This window comes from Puma concolor, chromosome A2 (genome assembly GCF_028749965.1).
Source record: "Puma concolor isolate L17-30 chromosome A2, mPumCon1.1.hap2, whole genome shotgun sequence".
Taxonomy (NCBI): Eukaryota; Metazoa; Chordata; class Mammalia; order Carnivora; family Felidae; genus Puma; species Puma concolor.
Genome location: NC_141668.1, coordinates 31,648,314 through 31,669,866, shown reverse-complemented (window position 1 = coordinate 31,669,866; position 21,553 = coordinate 31,648,314). Strand labels below are relative to the sequence as shown.

General features: G+C 37.3%; 1 protein-coding gene and 1 long non-coding RNA gene across 2 annotated transcripts in view; both read left to right on the top strand.

Annotated features, from left to right (window-relative positions):
* KCND2 (potassium voltage-gated channel subfamily D member 2) overlaps positions 1–21,553 on the top strand; it is a 489,765-nt gene that overhangs the window by 209,085 nt on the left and 259,127 nt on the right. The window lies entirely within an intron of this gene.
* LOC147583090 (uncharacterized) lies at positions 3,655–20,121 on the top strand. The gene is made up of 2 exons (XR_015245315.1): positions 3,655–19,270; positions 19,503–20,121. It is a non-coding gene; the product is annotated as an uncharacterized LOC147583090 (long non-coding RNA).

Here is a 21,553-nt window from a genome sequence, read left to right as displayed (position 1 = left end):
CTCCATCTGGTTCTTTCACATTTTGCTATGACCTAGTGTAGAATGAGAGATTCTTTAATGTGCTGAATCTGTGTAGTTAAAACAAAATCATTCAGCTGTTAGTCTTTTGTTTTCACTATTGAGTTGTAAATTACAGGTTGAATTGACTAGTAGCCAGAGTATTTGATACGCAGAAAGAAATAAAGGAGGCATCTTTGATTCCTACATCTTTTACAATTTATATCCTGGGGTATCAAAACTGAAGGGGACACTGCAAATTATATTACTCTTAGAAGTGGACTGCTGATCGTGGATTGGGCTCTTTACCAGGCAAGCAAAATCTTCGCATATAGAAAACAATACAGTCCATTCTTGAAGGATAAGAATTCTGGTACATATATTGCAGTAGAATGTCCTGACTGAATGCTTTAGATAAGGCAAACATTTCTCATCTTTCTCTTGTAGTTGAGATTTTTTTCTTTCAAGAAGAGCATGTACCCCATGGCATATTATAGAACTGCCTGGTTTTCCCCTAGCTGCCAATTAGACTATACTGCTATATCAAAGTAGGTTGTCAGGGGTCCTGCGTCTGGCTGAGTCCATTCTTGCAGGCTAGTTGGATAGTTTGATTTGACTGCTAAGGGTTATAAAACATTTATATCCAGAGAGCCAAACCAAAGTATGACTAATTATTTGTCACATGAATTCTTTTAATCTCATTTGTTTACTTATTCCTTAGATGTTATGTAAATAATACACACTGCCTACCTTTAGGGGACTTAAAAGCTAGAGGTTAAAGAAGAAGTCTGTGTCAAAATCATAATAGCTATTTGAACGACCGTATAGAAAAAGAACTGATTCGTTTGCTGAGGAGGAGGGAGACGGGCCTTCCTTGTTTTTTTTTTTTTTTTTAGTGCTGCCTATCAAATTACCACAAAATTAGCAATTTACAGCAACAACCATTTATTATCTCACAGTTCTCTAGATCAGAAGTCTGAATTTGACTGGGTCACTCAAGGCTGAAATCAAGATGTCAGCAAAGTTCAGTTCTTGTCTAGAGGCTCTGGGAAAGAATCTTTCACACTCATCCAGGTCCTTCGCAGAATCCAGTTCTTTGTGGCTATAGGTCTGAGGTCCCAGTTTCCTTGGGGGCTGGGGGCCGCTGTCTTCTCTTAGAGGCCACCTGCCTTCTTTCTCTTGGTCCCTCCTCACTCCTTCGTCAATGGCACTTGAAGCCCTCGTGCTTCGTCTCTGACATCTCCTTCTGCTATCAGCCAGAGAAAACTTGGCGCTTTTTAAGAGCTCACATGATTAGATTAAGTCTACTTAGATAATCTTTTTATTTTAAAATTAACTAATTAGTAATCTTAACTGCAACTGCAAAATCCCTTTTGCTAAGTAAGGTAACATGATCACAGGAGTAACACCAGGGAGCAAAGGTCATAGGGGTCTCTTTGGAATTTTACACAGTACACTTAAGGAGGTGTTTTGTTTTGTTTTGTTTTGTTTTGTTTTGTTTTGTTTTTAACAGAGCTAAGTTGAACCTCAGTATTTTGGAGATAAAGTTACAGAGACAGTGAGGCATTAAAGTTTAGGTCACATTGTGAAGGAAGTTGGGGAAGTCCCACATGGTTGTATCAAAACAAGCAAGAGATATCCAATTTGGGTTCTTATGGGGAAATATTATGCAATTTCATAGACTTTTTATTTCTGTGTGGCTAATTGCTAATACCATATGGCAAATTGTGTAGATGATGTATCACAGGAGGATGCTACAAGACCATAAAGAAGGAGCAGAGGAAGAGATATCTGATTCAGCTCTTAGTAATTGGAGAGGTCAGGAGGGGTTTACACAAAGAAACGAACAGAATTTTAAAGAATAAGCATATTTGGCAAGTGACTCAATGGGGCAATGAGTGGAGCACAAAAAGAAAAACACTATCAAATACTTGAAAAATTTAGAGGGGAAGAAAGTGGCAAATGCAGGAGGAAGAATAAGTTTCAGTGATAACTGATGAGATCAGTTTGTACACGTTCATCAGGGTGTTCGAAACAAAGAAATAGGGGTGCCTAGCAGTCAGACAGACCAATTTGTCTAAGGTTTGGAGGTTACACTGGAACAAATAAGAAGATGTGAGCATAATTTGCATATTGGTAATATATTTTAAACTCATGAGCTTGAAAAAGTCGTCCCAAATGAGAGCATAAGGATATAGCAGTTGAAATCAGTGTGGTATAGTAAAGGGACAATAGGAAGTAAGGAGAGCAGACAGTATGCGTGGAGTCTACCCTTTCCAGAAGCTTGACTTAAAGGAAAATCCATGCTATAGCATAAAGAATAGCGTATTGTCTAAAACAGGGTTTTGCAACAGCCAACCATGACATGATTAGCATTCGGGCCTGGATAATTCTTTGCTTGGGGGACTGTTCTGTGCATTATAAGATATTTAGCAGCCATCCCTGAGTCCTACCCACTGGATGCCAGCAGCACACCTCCTTTCCACCCCCCACCCCCCCACCTCCCCCCACCCCCCGCAAGCTGTGACAACCAGAATGTCTCCAAGCATTGCCCAATGCCGTCTGCGGGGCAGAATTGTCCCCAGTGGAGAACCACTGCTGTAGAAGGTGTTCATTTTAATTAAGCAATCAACAAAGGTAACTGCAATTAGAAGAGGGTAAGACTGAGTATTGAGACATCTAATGAGGAAGGAGAAGCAGTCTGTGGATGGGATCATTGGGAATAGGAAACATTCAAAGATGGAGGAAAATGAACCTAGGAAAAAGATGGAGAGTAGTACCATTCTCAGGGCTTGGAAGAAAACTAAGAGAGCTTGTCAGCCAATGATATCACAGTCTATGATATTCTTATCATTAGAGATAAAAAAAAAATGAAGCCAACTGTCTCTGTTCCTAGCTGAATACAGTCCTCCCACTTGTGTCCTGGCTTCCAGCCGTTCTTACTTTCCCAAGATTATTATTCTGGCAATGTTCCCTTTACTCTCCCTCAGTAACAAATTGTCCCTCTCTAGAGAGTATTCCTATAGTAAAATGATTCAATAATTCTGTGAAAACAGTGCTCAAGGCCCACAGACTCTAAGGTTATGTGCCTTGCATTCCTGTTGCCGTTGTGACAAATTACCCCAAACTTTGGGCTTAAAATAACACAAACTTACTGCCTCACAGTTCTAGAGGCCAGAAGTCCCAAATGATTCTTAAGTATCTGGAATCAAGCTGCCTGCAGTACTGTTTTCCTTCTGAGGCTCCGGGAGAGAATCCATCCCCTTGTCATTTCCAACTTCTTGAGTCTGCCCACACCCCTTGGCTCATGGTCCCTTGTCCATCTTTAAAGCACACAGTTCCAACTTCAGCTTCCATCATCCTGTTTCCTTTTCATGACTTTGACTTTTTTGTCTTCATCTTAGAATGACCATTGTGATTACTCTATCACATCTCCAAATTCCTGTTTGCCATATAACGTAACAAATGAAGAGGTACCAAGGAGGGGCACCTAAGTGACTCAGTCAGTTAAGTGTCTGACACTTGATTTTGGCTCAGGTCATGATCTCACTCTCACAGTTTGTGGCGTGGAGCCCTGTGTCCAGCTTTGTGCTGACAGTATAGAGCCTGCGTGGGATTCTCTCTCTCTCTCTCTCTCTCTCTCTCTCTCTCTCTCTCTCTGCCCCTCCCCCACTAGCGCACACACGCTCTCCCTCTCTCTCTCAAAATAAGTAAATAAACATAAAAAAGAGGTTCCAAGGAATGCAATGTGGACATCTCTTGGCGGGGGGGGGGGGGGTGGCTACCATAGTATTGTAAAAGGCAGACTATGACAATATGATGAGAATTATGGAAGTTAGATCCATTGGACCGGGGAGGAAAAATTACATCTAATAGACATTTTGACCAAAAATAAGTCAAACTTTAGTCATGATACGTGGAATAAGAGAGCTAGGCCTACCCATCAGTTCCTTAATTCTCGAGACTGAACTAGAATAGGGTCAGTGTTCCTAAGAAAAGGGTAATGCACTGTGGTAGTTCCTGTTCACTCCATTTTATTCTCGTTTTTATCAATCTACTAGAAAATCTAGCAGTTTAATTTCTGGTACATTTGGAGGCCATCAGGTGTTCTTTAAATGCAGCCTCTCAAGAAAATAAAGTTTCACCAGAACCATCTGGCAAGCCTACATTCACAAGGGAACAGAGTGGCAGACCCAACCTGCTTAGGATACACATTTCATGCAAATGTGTGAGGCACAAATGCTACTGATCTCAAGTCTGGAAATGGTCAATGGAGGTCGCTTTATTGCTGTGCATTCTATTATTAGCAATATGAAATTTCCAGTCTGTTTACTTCTTTTTGTCACCTGAGATCAGTGCATAATAAGCTATACACAACACATTCTACTAAGCTCTGATTCAGGAAAGAAAACAATTGTAACCAGAAGTGGGTGTTGATGCCTAATACATGTAAATGTAGCAAGGAACTATTAGACAATGAAAGTTAGCTCCCAGATGGTACTACCATCTGGAACATAAATCCATAAAGGTACTTTGGTAGTATTTTTGCAATGAAAAATCAGGCCTTACTGAGAATTTTTAATGGCCACTTACGAAGTTCACTGTTAACATTAGTGTTGATAAATGACAATTATGCATATATATACAAACTTGCATTCATCAAGGTAGGCTCTAGAAGCTTCAGGCCTCTGTTAAAGAAAAAGCATACCCTAAAGTAATCAGTATCTGGGAGAATGCATGCAGCTGGTTTAGTAAATGGGATGTGAAAAATTTTTAATTCCACATTTTTAAGTATTTTAAGTGCAGAAAACAGCATTCATATATTAGGACTTTTCTCTTTGTTTTCCATTTAAATCCCTCGTAAATATTAACTAAGTACTTTACTTAACTCTCTCTTGCATTCTCGTTTCACAGACATATGAATAAGAGATAGAGCATTAGTATTTATTTGCAGCTTTAAAGTAAATAACAATTGGAGTCCCTTTGCTGTAATATGATTTTCTCTAAAGCAGATAGGGAAATGAGGATGGCTTTGTCTGAACACTGTCGTAAGGAGTGTCCTTAATGTCATTATGTCATCCACAGTACAGATCTGTGGCATCCTCCAGACAGTACTGCAGTAATGGTTCTTTCTGCTGATAATTTGCACAAAACCTGCCAAATTTATACTTGTAACATTCTTTTTTGGAAAAAAATAAAGTGACTTCTAGTTAGGAACTTAATTTTCTATAGGATATTTTTAGAAAATTGAATTCTTCTATGGATATTTTAGAATCCATAGCAACAACAAGCCTATCTATATGCTACAGTTTTATTTACATATTTATGTATTTTTTTTAACAGGGAATTGGTTCCAGTGTTGCTGTTTTCTATGGAATGAGGGTTGAAGAACTTTAGGGCTGAATTTCAATGTGATCTATCTGAGAAATGTGCAATAAACAGCAGACAGATTGATTTCCTAGAAACATGTCATAATGAGATTGCACAGGATATAGGCCCAGCTTCAGGCTTATTCTTCATTGATCCCTGACTGAAAACAGGGATACTGCTGACCGTGAAATCCCACTTGTTTCCATGTTAGAACTTACTAAGGAAGCATGGTCCTGGATAATAATAGCAGATTCTAGAAAGATATTTATGGATATAATACATATAGATAGACACACACACACACACACACACACACACACACACACACAACACACACACACACAGAATGCCTCTCATCCTCAAAGTGCCACTCCCCACTTTAAAACCCCTATATTTAAAAATTAAATTGAAAACTTACTAACTTTTGATCCATTATGCATTTTATTGGTATAAATTCCTCAAATGTCAAGCATGAGTAATTCACAAAACATAGATGAATTGGATCCTCTCATTTGTGAAGCCCAGCACTTCATCTTTTTCATACCTCTGTAATGGAAGAGGTTTAGTTATTAGCCGAATGTAATTTTATAAAGATGTGTATTTGAAAGTAAAATGGAATTCATGATTTTGTCCATGAGTGGCATATTTAAATTCTGTTTCACAGAGAAGTGCAACATATAATTCCATTTTGGAATTTTAAATATCTTTAGTGGATGCATAGCTTTTTAGCATTAAATGTGTCCTGTGTGTTCATTCTTAGCTCCCTGGTGCCAGAAAACTTCAACAAAAGGATGCAGGAGAGTCTAACAACACTAATATTGTTAGAAAGTCATTATCAGCCAATGCTCTGTTTCAGTAGTGGAGAACTGGGAGTTCAAGTCCTAGTTTCGCCCCTGTCTGTTTTTATCTGCCAGATGCATAGGATATTCCCTCAGAAAGGTTCAAGTGGAATATGACAGAGTGAAAAGCCAAATTAGCAGCCCTGGACTCTGGCCATGAACAGGGGTGAAATACAGATCAGCACAAATTTCCCCCATCTTTTCTGTTACACCAATTGTGAGTGTTTTTCTGATTGAAATAATTATTAATCTGATATGAGTCTGCTCAGTTGAAAACTACCCAACTAATTACATGATACTAGCATTGGGTGTTACTCAAATTAGGGACTCAAAATCTATCTTTTGGTTCATAAGGAAAAAAAATAAGAAGACTGAACTTTAAAGTCCTATTAGTAGCATAAAATGTCACACTTGGTTTATTGGTTCCTTACACAAATTAAGAATATTGTTTGAGTTATATTTTGATATTTGAGATTGTGGCTAGTAATTTACCTTTGATAGTAGGGGTATATAGTAGAATTTCATTTTGTATTCTTACTTAATATTAAGCATAGAATTCTAGAGTGGCATAAGATCTAAAATTGTTTTCCTTTTAATAATAACAATATTAACGTTTCTTCCAAATTTGTGTATGAAAATTAGTACACAGAGTACCTCTCTTCCTAAGAAACACTGATGATATAACAAATTAAGAAAGTTCAAGTTTTACAGAACACCAGGCACCACTACTAAAGCCATGAGCTGTATCTGTTCAGAAGAAAGGGATAAAACGTACTCACTTTGTTAAATGAATTGTGCACTGTTATTTTCCAACTAGTAATGTCCGTAAGTCTGGGACATGTATTTCTGCAGACTCCTACTTCATCTTCCACTCTACCATCAAGCACTTTAACATAAGTGATTATATGTGCCCTGCCTATTTATCTCTTCTCTAGGTCAGCTAATGTCAACCTCTTTTTTTTTATGCAGATCAGATGCTTTATGTCCCAGATCACAAACCTTAATAACATTTTTCAAAGGTAACCATGCAAAGGCTATTGTTCCCTTCATAGACTCCCCCTCCCCCAATTCCTCATCCAGTTTCCATAAACTTGTTAGCTAGAGGATATGCTTATGTTGCTGCTGTTATTTGGTTGGTTTTGTTTTCAGGAAAAAAATGATAAATTTAAATGAGAAGGAACTAGGTGACCTTTAACTTCCCTTTCAAAGCTTAAAGAGTTTATAATTCTGTAAGAATTAAAACCAGTCTAGAAAGGCATAGAATGGGAACTATCATAGTAGACAAAGGGGAATAGAGAGGACTAGATAAATACCCCCTGTAACTCAATACATTTGTCATAATATTATACATGCATTATTATTTGACATTATATATGTAATATATAATATCGGCAAATGCATCCAATATCCATTTATTGAATGATGTTCTTGGTAAGGCTCCACAGTTAAGCCAGTGTGCGAATTGGTCATAGAGCTTAATAATTCCCCATATACATCCCATTAACTTAAATAAGAAAAAATAAAAAAAATGTGTTTGTATGTGTGTAATATTAAAACCACTAGAAATTATAAGTGAACCATTACTAGACATGGAAGATACTGGAGTTAACGTGTTGATTGAGATTCCATGTAATCAGCCATCACACCAAATTATATGCAAACCATACCTAACCATTATATAAAATGTTAATAAGGATGTTTTTGAGTCAGCTACTGTGCTTTAATATGACAGAATAGATTACATTTCTTCTTTATTAGTATTACTTCTTGAGAATCAAATGTAAAGTCACTAGCTTTATTGCCTATGTGTCCTCAAATTAAAGATGTCATTAATGGTTTCATATTATAAATCCTTAAACAAAGATAATTAATTGTGACAGATGTGTAAATAGTAGCAATTTATGGTTATTTTGACTAGAATTATACATTCCTCCAAATGTGTAATTGAGGAAAAGATTATTTTACAAATATCTCCAAATTATCTCTAAATAGAAAATACATGATGAAATGTTGACACCATGGATCTGGAATCACTAACATTTGATACTGCAAAGTATACCTTTATTGACTTGAGTAGTATTCCCATAATGGGTGTCCAGAAACTTGACCCCTTTACTGTCACTATCTATCTGCTTCACTCATAGTCAAGTTATTTAATCTAAGACTTTAATTTGCTATCACCTCACAATCACCGCCATCAGGATCTATGTTATGAGGAGACTGATGATGACAAGACAACATTATTCCTTTGAAAATTAACCCTGTTGGACAGGACACTCAATTCTACCCTCAGTTACAAAATATCAGAGTGAACATCCACTGTTCTTTGCAGTACTTATTGAGTAGCGTAAAGTGTTGGAGTGAACTGTAATAATAAGGTAACATTCAATAAAGCAAATAGGGAAAGGAATCACATACCTTTATAGATGTAGGGGCATCATGGATTGTAAAATCTTCAAAGAACATGTGCCCAATGATAAAACAACAACTAGACCTTAAAAGTAAACATTGTTAATGTGCCTAGTATTATCTCACTATAACTATTGCTGTTATTACCTCCATATTAGATATAAGGTAAACAAAATTCAAGAAAATGATGCAATTTATCTGAGGTTATATTGCTACCAAGTGATGAGGGCATGGGGGGGCTCACTACAAGGAATATACCAAGATAGTGTAAACTCTGGAATGAGTGAACAGCAAACTAAGAAAATGCTGGAAGAGTAGCTGGAGTAGAAACCTTTATTGTACCATGGTGGAAAGCGCATGGCCTTTCAGATAACATTTTGTTAGTGCCAAATCCTTGTCATCAGCTCATGATTATGGCAATTTACCTACCCTCAAGTTCATGTAAAATAGTGATGCAATATTGTTTTCCTAAGATTGTTGTGAGGCTTGAATTACAAACATGCACGCGCGCGCACACACACACACACACACACACACACACAATTTGTTTGAGGTTATTTTAGTTGGTAGATTGATTGATTGGTTAGTTAGTTGGTTTTTTAACTTTATAGAGGGAACCTGGAGTCTTGTGAAAAGTTCAAGCTTTGGAGTGGCCATAATTAGACTTAGTGGACTAGACTCTTAAAACAGAAATTACTCAGCTACAGAATGCTGTGAACAATGGGGAAAAACTGACAATAATGGTAGATTTGTAAGGACAAGTGGTGACACTTGGGAAGATATTTAGGAACAGCTGTAGCCATGGACCTGGGAATCCACACAAAGCTGAAAACCACAAAAAAGTTGGTAAGAGATGACAAAGAGTTGTGAATAGTTAATAAATCAGGATTCAGAAACAAAACCAACATGAAATCCAGCTGTGATGGACAATGATGGTTAGGAGTGTACTAATAGCCAGGATGGCTGCAGACTAATCCCAGAATATGGAGTCTTCTGGTCATGACCGGCCCTGGGAGCCTGCACAGGGCCAGCACACAGCCACAGCGTTAGGTGTGAAGGAAATGCTGAGGATCAGCTGCAGTACCCAGAGATGGAAGTGTCCCTGGTTCTGAGGTCCATGTGAGAGAGCTGGGTATGGAGCTTGTGGTCACACTGGTGGTTGATGGAATGTGATCCAGGGCAACCATGGGTTATACTTAATTTAAAGGACTTAACTTCAATGCACATGGCCACTCTAAAGTGTCTGGTGACAGCAACAGAAAGCATCATTATGGGAAGGCATCCGGGTCAGGTTTCATCACTCAGGGGCTCTGCACATTTTCCAACTGAAAGACTTTCCACTGTGATCATTTGGCTGAGTCTTTCTAATTGTTGAGAATGCCCCTCAAGTACCATGTCTTCCAAAAGGCCTCCTCCGGTCACTCATCCAGTACTTCTACTTTCTTCTGCCCTGTTATGTTTGTATCAGGAGAGCACATGTCACTCAAACACCAACTCACGCTTGGAGGTAAAATAACTTCTTTATTATGTCTATAATTAGCCCAGCCTCCTTCGTGTACACTCCGTGCACTGGTTAACAAGAAAAAATGAAAACTTTTAATCCAATCAAAAGTGGTTTTTTTTTAATTTAATAATTTTAACAGTGTGGAGGAATATTTAGCTTCCATGGATGAAATGTGTACCCTCTCAGCTATTTTCCTCTCATCTTCTTTCCCTCCCTACGTTAGTCACCTAGTATATTGGGGGAGGGAAGAGGCTGTGCAACCTTTTGCTGAGAAGGGAGATTCAGGATCCCTGGGAGGTGTCCTCTGCCCCTTGGGAGTATAGGGTAGTACTGTTTATCCAACCAGTTGCTACTTGTCCCGTTGTTCTTCTTGACTGAAATCTGAAGTCATATAACTTGTGATGTGGCCTAATTCTGTCCCTTGCCTGTGTCTTACTTAATCCTGTGTCACTCCATGATTGCCACATTTTCTTGTCAGCTTGAGCAATGCACAATCCTTTTTACAAAGCCACCTACCCCAACTCTTTTCTGTAGTGACCACCTCTCAGAAATTCCCTAGCCACAGCTTCTAGATGGGGGCCATGGACTCCATCCACACGGGAACTCAAGTTCCCCAGTGCCTGGCCATTCTGCTCTGCCAAGTTCATGGGAAGACATCAGAGGTGCACGTGGGATCATGAATGGTGACTTCTTTTCAGAATCCTTGATGAGGAATAGAAACAGAAGCGTTCTCTGTCCTTGCTGCTTTCCTCAGCTGTCCTACCGCCCTGACCACCATCTCCCCACCTCAACACCCATGATCTTCATCTAGTTTCTCCAGGAAAGGAGGGTAGAGGATGTTGAGGTCATGTGTTTCTCACCATATTCTCATTCTAGTCTTTGAGAAGCAGGACCTCAGTCATCTATCTGTTCTCCTCAAGACCTTTGTTTTTGACCATTGAGGACCTAGATTTAGATACCAAAACTGAGTATTGTGCGTTGCACTTCAGGGGAACTGTTGCTATAATAAATGCCAATCCCTTTTAGACATTTTTGTTCAGGAAACTCTTACGTTCAGAAAGGCAAAGGAGAAAAAGGGGATTTAACATTTTTAAACATTATACCCTCAAGAAGCAGGACGTAATTCAATTTTTCTCCTTTAATTTAGCTCTTAAAGTTGGGATAGATAAATAGATAGGAATATGTTCCAGTTTATATCAAGGGAAAAGATAAAGTTAACTAACAGTTGTGGAGTGACTGCTATGTGCAAAGTACTTCTCTTTATCATTTTATTTCCTCCTCCCTTAAATAAGGATCTTCATAATGACCTTGCATAATGCTTGCTATGCAGAAGGCTAAATGCTGTATCCTTTTCCTTCAAATTATTTGCAACTTAAAATTTGCATAATTTTTCAAAATTACAAAGCCTTTTATTTACATTTTCTATATCAGATCATCATACCAGCCCTGTTGTTGTGGAAGGTCATTAGTAACTATTTTAGAGGTGGAAACTGAGGTTCCCAGAGCTCAAATGACTGGCTACAGGGTCAAATAAAAAAGCATGGTGAAGGGACAAATAACATGCATGGAGGAAATGTCACTATGCTCTACTCTTCCGGGTTTCCTCATGTTAACTATGATCATATGGCCACATAGCATTACAGTAAATTGTGTAAGCTGTGACAATGCTGAATGCTATGTTAACAGAAATCTGGCTGATTCAGTTAAATTTGGCTAAAATTAAGGACAAAGAGACAAAATATGATAAAGTTCCCGCTAAATCAAACCGCGGTGCCTCAAATCATATACTGAAAATTGCCAGAAAATGGTAATGGGAAGATGGAAAGTGCACCAGGTTTCAAAGGTGATTGCTCATCATTGCAAACAATCCTAAGAAACGCTTCTTCATTCCATTAGAGAAGAATGTATTCATTTTGAGGAAACAGTTGCTTTATTAATGGTAACCTTTTAAAGCTTCCATGAGGCCTTGACAATGACTGCACAGACCCTGGGGAGATAGTAACCCAGTTCAAATCCCAGTACCATTTCCCACTTGCATGACCACAGGCAAGCCACTTAACCTTCAGTACCTCAGTTTTCTCACTGTGTAAATCGTTCCTATCTGATGGGGTTGTTGTGAGGCTTAAAACACATCAGCCAACTTACCCAGTGTCTGGTACGGAGCAAGAAATTTCCAAGCATTGCTAGAGTGTAAGCTCCTGAAACAAGAGATTCTTGTCTGTTTTCTTCACTATTATAATTCCAGAGTCTATATCATCACTTGACCTAGAAAGCTACTTTCAAATACATGTCAACTAATTGAATACTTACTATTTAACCAAATAAGCAAACTAGACAACATGAAGCCAACCAGCCCACCTCACTCTATTCATCTAATGAGCCCTCTAACTCAATTAATACTTTAGGCTTGAGCTGTCCTTATTCATATTAAATTGTGTTTTTCTGCTATATGGTGTGTTTGCATGTGTGTCTGTGTGGGAAGAAAGAGAGGGGGTAGGTAGGAAATAGTGCTTTTGTACATGACCTCACTAATTTTATATTTACGCCTTTCAAAAAAATCCATTATACCCTCTCTCTTTTCAAAAGAGGTATGTGCTGACTTGTTACAGGACAATACAACCTAATAAAATAGAAATAGAAAGTTACAACCAATAAAAGGAAAAGAAAGCAATATCTAAACCATAAGAGTAATTGCTGGGTTTGAGCATCACAAGGGGCTCTACATTTTTGCACAGCCCTTAACCTTTCCAAATGCCAACCAGCAGGGCTGGCCTCATCTCATGACTGAAGTGTTAAATTAGGTAGCTATCACCACAGGACATTTTTGAGAAGTAGTTAGATTGTTCCATGACCCTAGCATATTTCTCCCTCTGGCTTAGCATCAAGTATCTGAAGTTAAGATACAGATGTAACAGCAGCAACAGAATAGCTTAAATGTGTTTAGAAGAGCTCTTATTATATATAGCTGCTTTACTGTAAGCTACCTAGCTTAGTATATGCTGACAGTCTTACTATGTACTAAGAATCTGAGATGGGCATTTTGAACAGTGAAGCACTGAAATATATAATTTTAAGAGGAAGCATAGAATTGCACAGAACTGTCTACTAAGGCAGGTGGTCTGAGTAAGGCATTATAGTCAAGCATGCTAGACAAATTGGGGGTTTATATGGAGTTGAGTAAATTAGAGTCATATAGGGCCAACGGAATAATTCAACAACAGTTGGTGGATGTTTGAATTCCATATTTTAAGATCAGCATGAACACCTATAATTATTACAAGACACACAAATTGGAGCTAAAACTAATGAGTTGCTTTCTTTTTCAAAATATAGGTCACAAAACTCTCAATTTTATCTCACATCACCAGATTTTCCTTTCAAGTACTCAGAGTGGACTCTCTTTTATATGCTAACAATATAATAATAATAATAATAATAATAATAATATTCTTTTAATCACTCATTCATCATGCATCACATTAATTTGTCAACAATTTGTAGCAAAAATTAATAAGAAACTGAACTTATAAAGTCAATTACATTATAATCTTTATGCTAACTCTTAGGATCACCCTTAAATGTAGCCCAAATGGAAAATATGTCCTAAAGCACTTGTACTACTTAAAGGATGCTACAGGGGTGCCTGGCTGCCTTAGTAAGTAGCCCATGTGATTCTTGACCCCTGGATGGTGAGTTTGAGGACCATGTTGGGTGTAGAGATTACTTTAAAAAATGTTCTAAGAATATAAAAATTTTAAAATTAAAAAAAGCATGCTACAAACATAAAAGATACAGTCCTATTACATATAGCTTTTTTTTTTTTTTTTTGGTCTTCCTATCTTTTATTTATGATATAATAATTGCTTCTCTCAAGTAATCATAGCAGGGCTTTTTACTTGTAATCTTCTTCAAAATAGAATTAGGTGAAAGTAAATATTTGTGCACTTTGTGGACTACCACACTTGAGACTTCGTTATTGATTTCAGTCTGGAGGCCATGCACACAATTCAACATACACACCAAGTGGGTTAAGGTGATAAAAGTGGGCTGAAAGAAAGGACGGGATTTGGAACAAGTAAATTGTATTTTGCTTGCATTAGAGCCACAACGTGACCAACAAAAGCTGTGCTTGTCTCAGAGTTCTTTTATTGTAGTGTGAGGAGCTTCTAAATAAACATCTATGGTGATTGGATGGCGAGTGAGCAAACAGCGATATGGCCTGCTGGACGCTTGGCAGAGGCTTCATGTCTTCTTCCCTACTTCTTTCTTGGGTTCTTGTTTAAGTCTGTAATCAGCCAGGGCGGCCTTGATTGCATCTTCAGTCAGCATGGAGCAGTGCAGTTTCACTGGGGTGGTGGAGGCAAATTTCCTTGGCAATATGTGTGTTCTTGATGGTCAAGGTTTCCTCCGTGGTCGTCCCAGTGGCTAACAAGCTAGAGGCACTTGCACAACCACAGCCAAATGTTTTAGGGGCGCCTGGGTGGCTCAGTCGGTTAAGCATCCGACTTCAGCTCAGGTCACGATCTCGCCGTCCATGAGTTGGAGCCCCGCGTCGGGCTCTGAGCTGATGGCTCAGAGCTTGGAGCCTGCTTCCGATTCTGTGTCTCCCTCTCTCTCTGCCCCTCCCCCGTTCATGCTCTGTCTCTCCCTGTCTCAAAAATAAATAAACTTAAAAAAAAAAAAAAGCCCATATGACTTTGGGCAAATCATAAAAAAACAAAAACAAAACCAAAAAAAAAAAAAAACGTTTTAAACCTGGCAACCACAGTCTTCTCCTTTCCATCCACTTGAACCCGGCATTTCATTACATCACCCCAAGCTGGAGCCCCCACCAATCCAGTGCCAACATTTTTTATGTCTTGTCAAGAGTCCCCACATTTCTAGGATTTTCATAATGATTAACAGTCTTCCTGCGGTAGAGGCAGAGCGGGGTGGCGGGGAAGTCAACAGCTTCCGGGTCAGCAGGTGCGGGCCCTGAGCAGCAAGGCGGAAGCTGCCCTCCATCTTGGGGCTTGCCCATATGGCACTTCTTAACTGTGCTCTTGTCACTCATGAATTTTCACTCTGTTACACATTTAAATGATCTTACATCACTCATAAATTCTCACTGGGACACACAGCAACCCCCCATTGATATCAATAAGTTCTGATGATTTTTCAGGGGGAAGAAAAAACTTACCAATAAGTGAAGTAACATTTTCACTTTACAATAAGGTTGTCACTGGAACCAAGTTCTGCTACTATCTTCATTTTTTCTTTATGCCAGAGGCCCATGGAAAGAGTGGAAATTAATTTATCCTCAACTTATATAATGAATCATGAAAAAAATATACTTTCCTGATGTAATATGAAAAATAAAGAACTGCTAAAAAAAATTTAACTCTCTAATGATCTCGGTGAAGATTGGTTTAAATGTTTTTGAATAGTATAATTATAGCTGTAAGAAAATAACTGAATTAAAAAAGCTTTACTAACAATTCATATTTCTGACTCAATAACAATTTCTTGTACTGGCCTCTGGCTATCATGTTTTCTATCAGACTCAAGAGACAGAATCTTTTATCTCTTTCTCAGACAAGCGGGGAAAATAACCATACTGGAGATTTTATAATTATATCCAAGTAAAATAGAAGGAAACTTGATCCTCTCTAATTTAATAATGTATTAAACCATTAATATTTTTCTTTCTCATTATGCATTTTTTTGTAAGAAGGATAGTACCTTAGAGTCTTCTCCATGGTTCAAATGATAAAATTCATTTGAATTTGATACTAACCAGGGAAATAAGTATTTTCTGCATCTTAGCTGTAGGGAACAATTGAAACAAATGTATTGAAATTCATGACTCACACTTGACTACAGGCAATATCAACTTAAAATTCAAGGTTGTAGTGTTGCAGATGTGTCGTGAGGTTTCTTGCATACAATTTCATCAAGGAGAAACAAAAGAAAAGCAAGACCTCATAACTTTTTTCTAAGAAGCTTAAGCTACATCCAATGTGAAGCTATATTGGTGTTTGTTTATGAGACAGATATATGTGACAGATCCCTGTTTGTTTTCATTTCAAACACAGAACATACTCAGATGTAAAATAAAGTAATACTTCAATTTTAAATACAGATTTAGTCGATCTACTCAAATTTTACCAACATATGTATTTGAATAGAATATTTTGATCATAATCATCTGTATAACAATATGGTGAAGGCAAAAATTATACTGGGTATTCATAAAATATCAGCTCTCTTGTATAATAAGACTAACCTAATATTTTAAAAAGAGGTATGTTATCAGACATCCAAATCTCTGTTGTATCAACTAATGAAAAAACTATGTTTTAAAGCTTGACTTTGAAATACTTTTTACTTTTACTAACTTGTGAAACTAACTTGTGAACTTACAAGAAAGGAGTGTAAGCATTTGGAGTTACAAAAGGACTAGAAGAAATGTTTATAACCACATTGTACTCCTTAAAATGAACCTGTAATGAACTTCAAAATATATATCATTATTTTCAACAGTAGTTTCTTTTTATGGGAGAAAAATTTCAAGAAATATTTAAAAAATACATTCTGGTGTTTTTCCAGAGATTTCTAAAATGTTTATTCTGGTAATTCACAGCATGTATTTTCTATCTGATATGTTTAAATACTTCTCTAAAGGGAGAAAGAATCAGAATACTCAAATATAGAAGGGATGTATCCCACTATTACATGGTAGTGACAGAATGGTGATGAAGGCTGATACCTACTCAAAGCATAAACTTCTGGGGTGCCTGGGTGGCTCAGTTGGTTAAGCGTCCGACTTCAGCTCAGGTCATGATCTCCCAGTTCGTGGGTTTGAGCGCCAGGTTGGGCTGTGTGCTGACAGCTCAGAGCCTGGAGCCTGCTTTGGATTCTGTGCCCACTCCCTCTCTACCCCTCCCCTGCTCATGCTGTCTCTCTCTCTTTCTCTCAAAAAGAAATAAACATTGGAAAAAAAACTTTTTAAAAACACTAACTTCTGTGTTCAGTGATCAAGAGTTTTATTCATAAAAAAGACTTTAAGGTTTAAAATGATACAAGTAGCACATCTTCTATTAGACTCTTCTTTGACCATATAGATCAGCTTTCATATGGCAATTAGAATAAGTTGAATATTGACTGTAACTGCGTCTGTGCATATGCTAAATTCTCTTCTTCCACTGTCCAGAAGGAATAGTATTTTAACACCATGATCTGTGGATAACTGCAATACAGGAAAAGCTACATAATAGAGATTACAAAGCATTTGTAAATGCAAAATGTTCTCCCTTTCTGATAAAGGCATCATTTGAGAACTTTGGACATAAGTTGCCAAACTTCTAAGAGGCATAGGGTAGAAACACATTGTTTGTCAATGAATGATTGAATAATGATTGAATAGCTCTTTTAAAAGATAGCTTTTGGTAAAATGACATGATCTAGGAATTTGTTTTAAAATACTTCAGGGGCGCCTGGGTGGCTCAATTGGTCCAGCTCAGGTCATGATCTCATAGCTCAGCTCCTCAGTTTGAGCCCCGCATCACATCCTGCTGTCTGCTGTCTGTTGTCTGTGGGAGCCAGCTTTGGAGTCTTGGTCTCCATCTCTCTGTGCCCCTCCCCAACTTGCACGCATGCGTGAATGTGCACTTCTCTCCCTCTCTCAAAAATAAATAATCATTAAAGAAAAAAGAATCTAAGTGGTTACTATAAAATACTTAAGAAAAATTGGGAGAGAGTAGTTAAAGCAAATGGGGCAAAATCATAAGAACTGTTGAATGTGATGATTTTAGGAGGGTTTGGTTTATTTTTCTCTCTCCATTTCTATGTTTAGTTTTTTCATAATAAAGTTTTTTGAGAAGATATAAGTCGCCATTAAAATTCATAAATTGATAACATGCAAGCATTTGTCATATTTTACATCAGATTTAATTCTCTTATCTCTGTGCTATTTCTAATATTACTAGCTCCAGAATTATATGAGGAAAATATGTCTTGAGTTCTTTCCAGTCATTAAAATAAACTTTTTGTGACATTTTTTAGATGCCTGAAAAATTGTCTTGAAAGCTCTTAGAAATCTATAAGGTGAAAAATCTTTTCTTCTTACTTTTAAAGGCCAAATTGATTTTTTTTTCACATTCACATACATTTCCCATTCCTCACAGCGTCTAAACTTGCAGTCCATACTCTACTCAAATTAGTTCAAATGTGAGGCTAGGGAGCCTTGAAATCAGACACTCATCATATTTTTCGTGTTTATCTAAAAACTTACCTGTAACTGCTCTTCTCCCAGAAGTAATCACTGGATAAATTAATTGCATTAATTATGCTATACAGCTAGTATAATTAAGTCTAATCAGTTAATCTTGCTAAACTTGAAACTACCATAGTCCTTGGGGCAGTCAAGCTTAGTTGCCTACTTGAAAATCCATTCTTCTTTCTCCTTACCTTATTCACAATGGCCTTATACCCAAGTAAAGAATACCTTTCACAGACTCCCTTGCAGCTGTGTTTTGAGAAACAAAAGTTAGGCAACATCCAGGAAGTATTTTTAAAGAGAGAGAGGGTGCTCTTCTCTTTATTCTTTTCCTGCTGCTTAGAAGAGCCTCCAGCTCCAACTGCCATCAAGGATCATATACTATACTATAAGAATTATACTTTATTTATAATAATAATATTTGTTAGCATTTATTGAATATTTGTTATCTTCATTTAATAGGTGAAAAACAACAACAACAACAACAACAACAACAACAACAACAAGGGTTGGTAAGGTTAAGGGGCTTGAGAAAGTTCACAGTTACTAAGAGGTAGACCTGAGATGCAAGCCTAGGACTGCCTAATATGAAAGCTTAGATTCTTAACCACTGGGCTGTAAGGCTGTATACCTTAAGGATTGATTAAAAAAATACTTAATTAGCCTTTTCTACCGACACTATCAGAGAGTTTAAGAAGAATGTAGTATTAGTACCATGTCTTGAAAGGTGTGTGGTTTTCAACAAAGGGAGTGTTGAGGAGAGAAACACAAGAAAAGCAAATATGATGATTTAGAATTTGCACTATTGTGTTTGAGAGGCCAGTATGATAACCAGGAGGACACACTCAACAGACAACTGGAACACAGGTCTGGATCCTTCAGCTTTTTAAAAAGGCACAACTAGGGGCGCCTGGGTGGCACAGTCGGTTAAGTGTCCGACTTCAGCCAGGTCACGATCTCGCGGTCCGTGGGTTCGAGCCCCGCGTCAGGCTCTGGGCTGATGGCTCAGAGCCTGGAGCCTGTTTCCGATTCTGTGTCTCCCTCTCTCTCTGCCCCTCCCCCGTTCATGCTCTGTCTCTCTCTGTCCCAAAAATAAATAAACGTTAAAAAAAAAAAATTTAAAAAGGCACAACTAGACACAGAGATTTGCAAGTTATTTGCATGGAAGTGATAGGTAAAACAGAAATAGGTGATATTATCTGAAAAGAGAAATGGGAAGCTAAAAAATAAGACCAGTGAAGGATTCTTGAAAATATCTGCATTTAGTGAGAGGGGGAAATAAAGAATGTAGCAGTGGTAATTGAGAAGATTCATCCCAGTGAGAGAGGAAAACCAGGAGCCTGCAGTGTTAAGGCAAGCAACAGTTAGAAACGGAAGAAAGAAGCAGTAGTAGAAAAATGTTACAGATATATTTGATAGGGCAAGGATCCAGAAATTGAAAATTAGAAAGGGATGCTAACCCTGAAGAAAGCAATTTCAGACAACTAACATAATGAAAGACTGGCTGTGTTAGATTGATTAGCAAATATGAGGTGAAGAATTAGACACACCGAGTATAAAATATTGTTTCTAGAAGTTTGACAGGGGAGGGGAGAATGGGTATGTGCAGGTACGTGAGTGGGAAGAATCAGAGAAGATTCTTTTGTTGTTGTTTTGCTTTGCTTCATAAAATTTAACGTGGCAAAACTTGAGTATGTGATAGCAGAAGAGAAATAAAACTAGGCAAAAAAAAAAAAAAAAAAGGAATGTGAAGATAAAGACAAATAAGAGATTCATGAGAATAAGATCCTAGGAGAGAGACATAGGAAAAGAAAACCTTTTAGTAAACATCAGGAGAGATGAGTTTTAGAAATGGGAAGGAAATACTGCCTTGGAGACAGGAAATGAAGCAGGGTTAGTAAGTGTGAAGGACACATTGATGTGACCCTAACAAATCTATTTCCTATTGAGTAGCTATTGTTACTGTCACCTAATCCTTCATTTCTTCTTCCAGGTTTAGAAAGGCCTTCAGAAATAGCTAACGCAAGATTTCAGGGTGGTGGACAGGTGTCTTGTCTTCTTGATTCTTGATGTCTCCCATTTTGGAGTTATTTTCTGTAATTATATAAAGGCATTACATCTACTTTCTGTTATGCAGCTATGGAATTTATTTCATTACACAGATAAGAGGAGGAATATCCATTTCCAAAAAGCAACAAATTTCTCATATGGAATGTATTTCAACAAACACTGAAATACATTTTAACAAGTACATTTTTTTCCTAAGATTAAAAGGGTTGTTTTCGACATTCCCACTTAAACTTGCTTATTATACCTTTTAATACTGTTTCTATTCTGAGTATTTTTATTTTTGTTAACTGCTATTTATGTAACATATCAAATATATAATACAAAGTTCTTGCAGAACCTCCAATTAAGAGATGGAATCTACCATTTATGAAACCCTTCATTTTATTTTAAAAATTTATCAAGTTTTTAGTGTTCAACAAAAAAAATCTGCCAAGATGAGGGCTTTATAACTTTGTTTTTTTTTCTTTGTAATAAAATAAATTATACACACACATATACATACCCTATTTCTAAGATCTAGGCTTATATGCATTATATATACACACACATATGTTTATACAATTATATATATTTTTATATATGCAAAAAATTAAAATAAGTTTTACTAACATTTTTTTAAAATTTAAATCCAAGTTAGTTAACATATAGTGTAACAATAATTTCAGGAATAGAATTTAGTGATTCATCACTTACATATAACACCAAGTGTTCATCCCAACAAGTGCACTCCTTAATGCCCATCACCCATTTAACCCATCCCCAGACTCAACACCCCACCAGAAACACAGGGCCCGTTTTCTGTATTTAAGAGGGTCTTATGGTTTGTCTTCCTCTCTGTTTTTATCTTATTTTTGCTTACCTTCCCCTATGTTCATCTGTTTTGCTTCTGAAATTCCACATATGAGTGAAATCATATGATATTTGTCTTTCTCCGACTGACTTATTTGCCTAGCATAATACACTCTAGTTCCATCCATATTGTTGCAAATGGCAAGATTTCATTCTTTTTGATCTCTGAGTAGTATTCCATTGAGTGTGTGTGTGTGTGTGTGTATATGTGTGTGTGTGTTTGTGTGTGTGTGTGTATATATATATATATATATATAT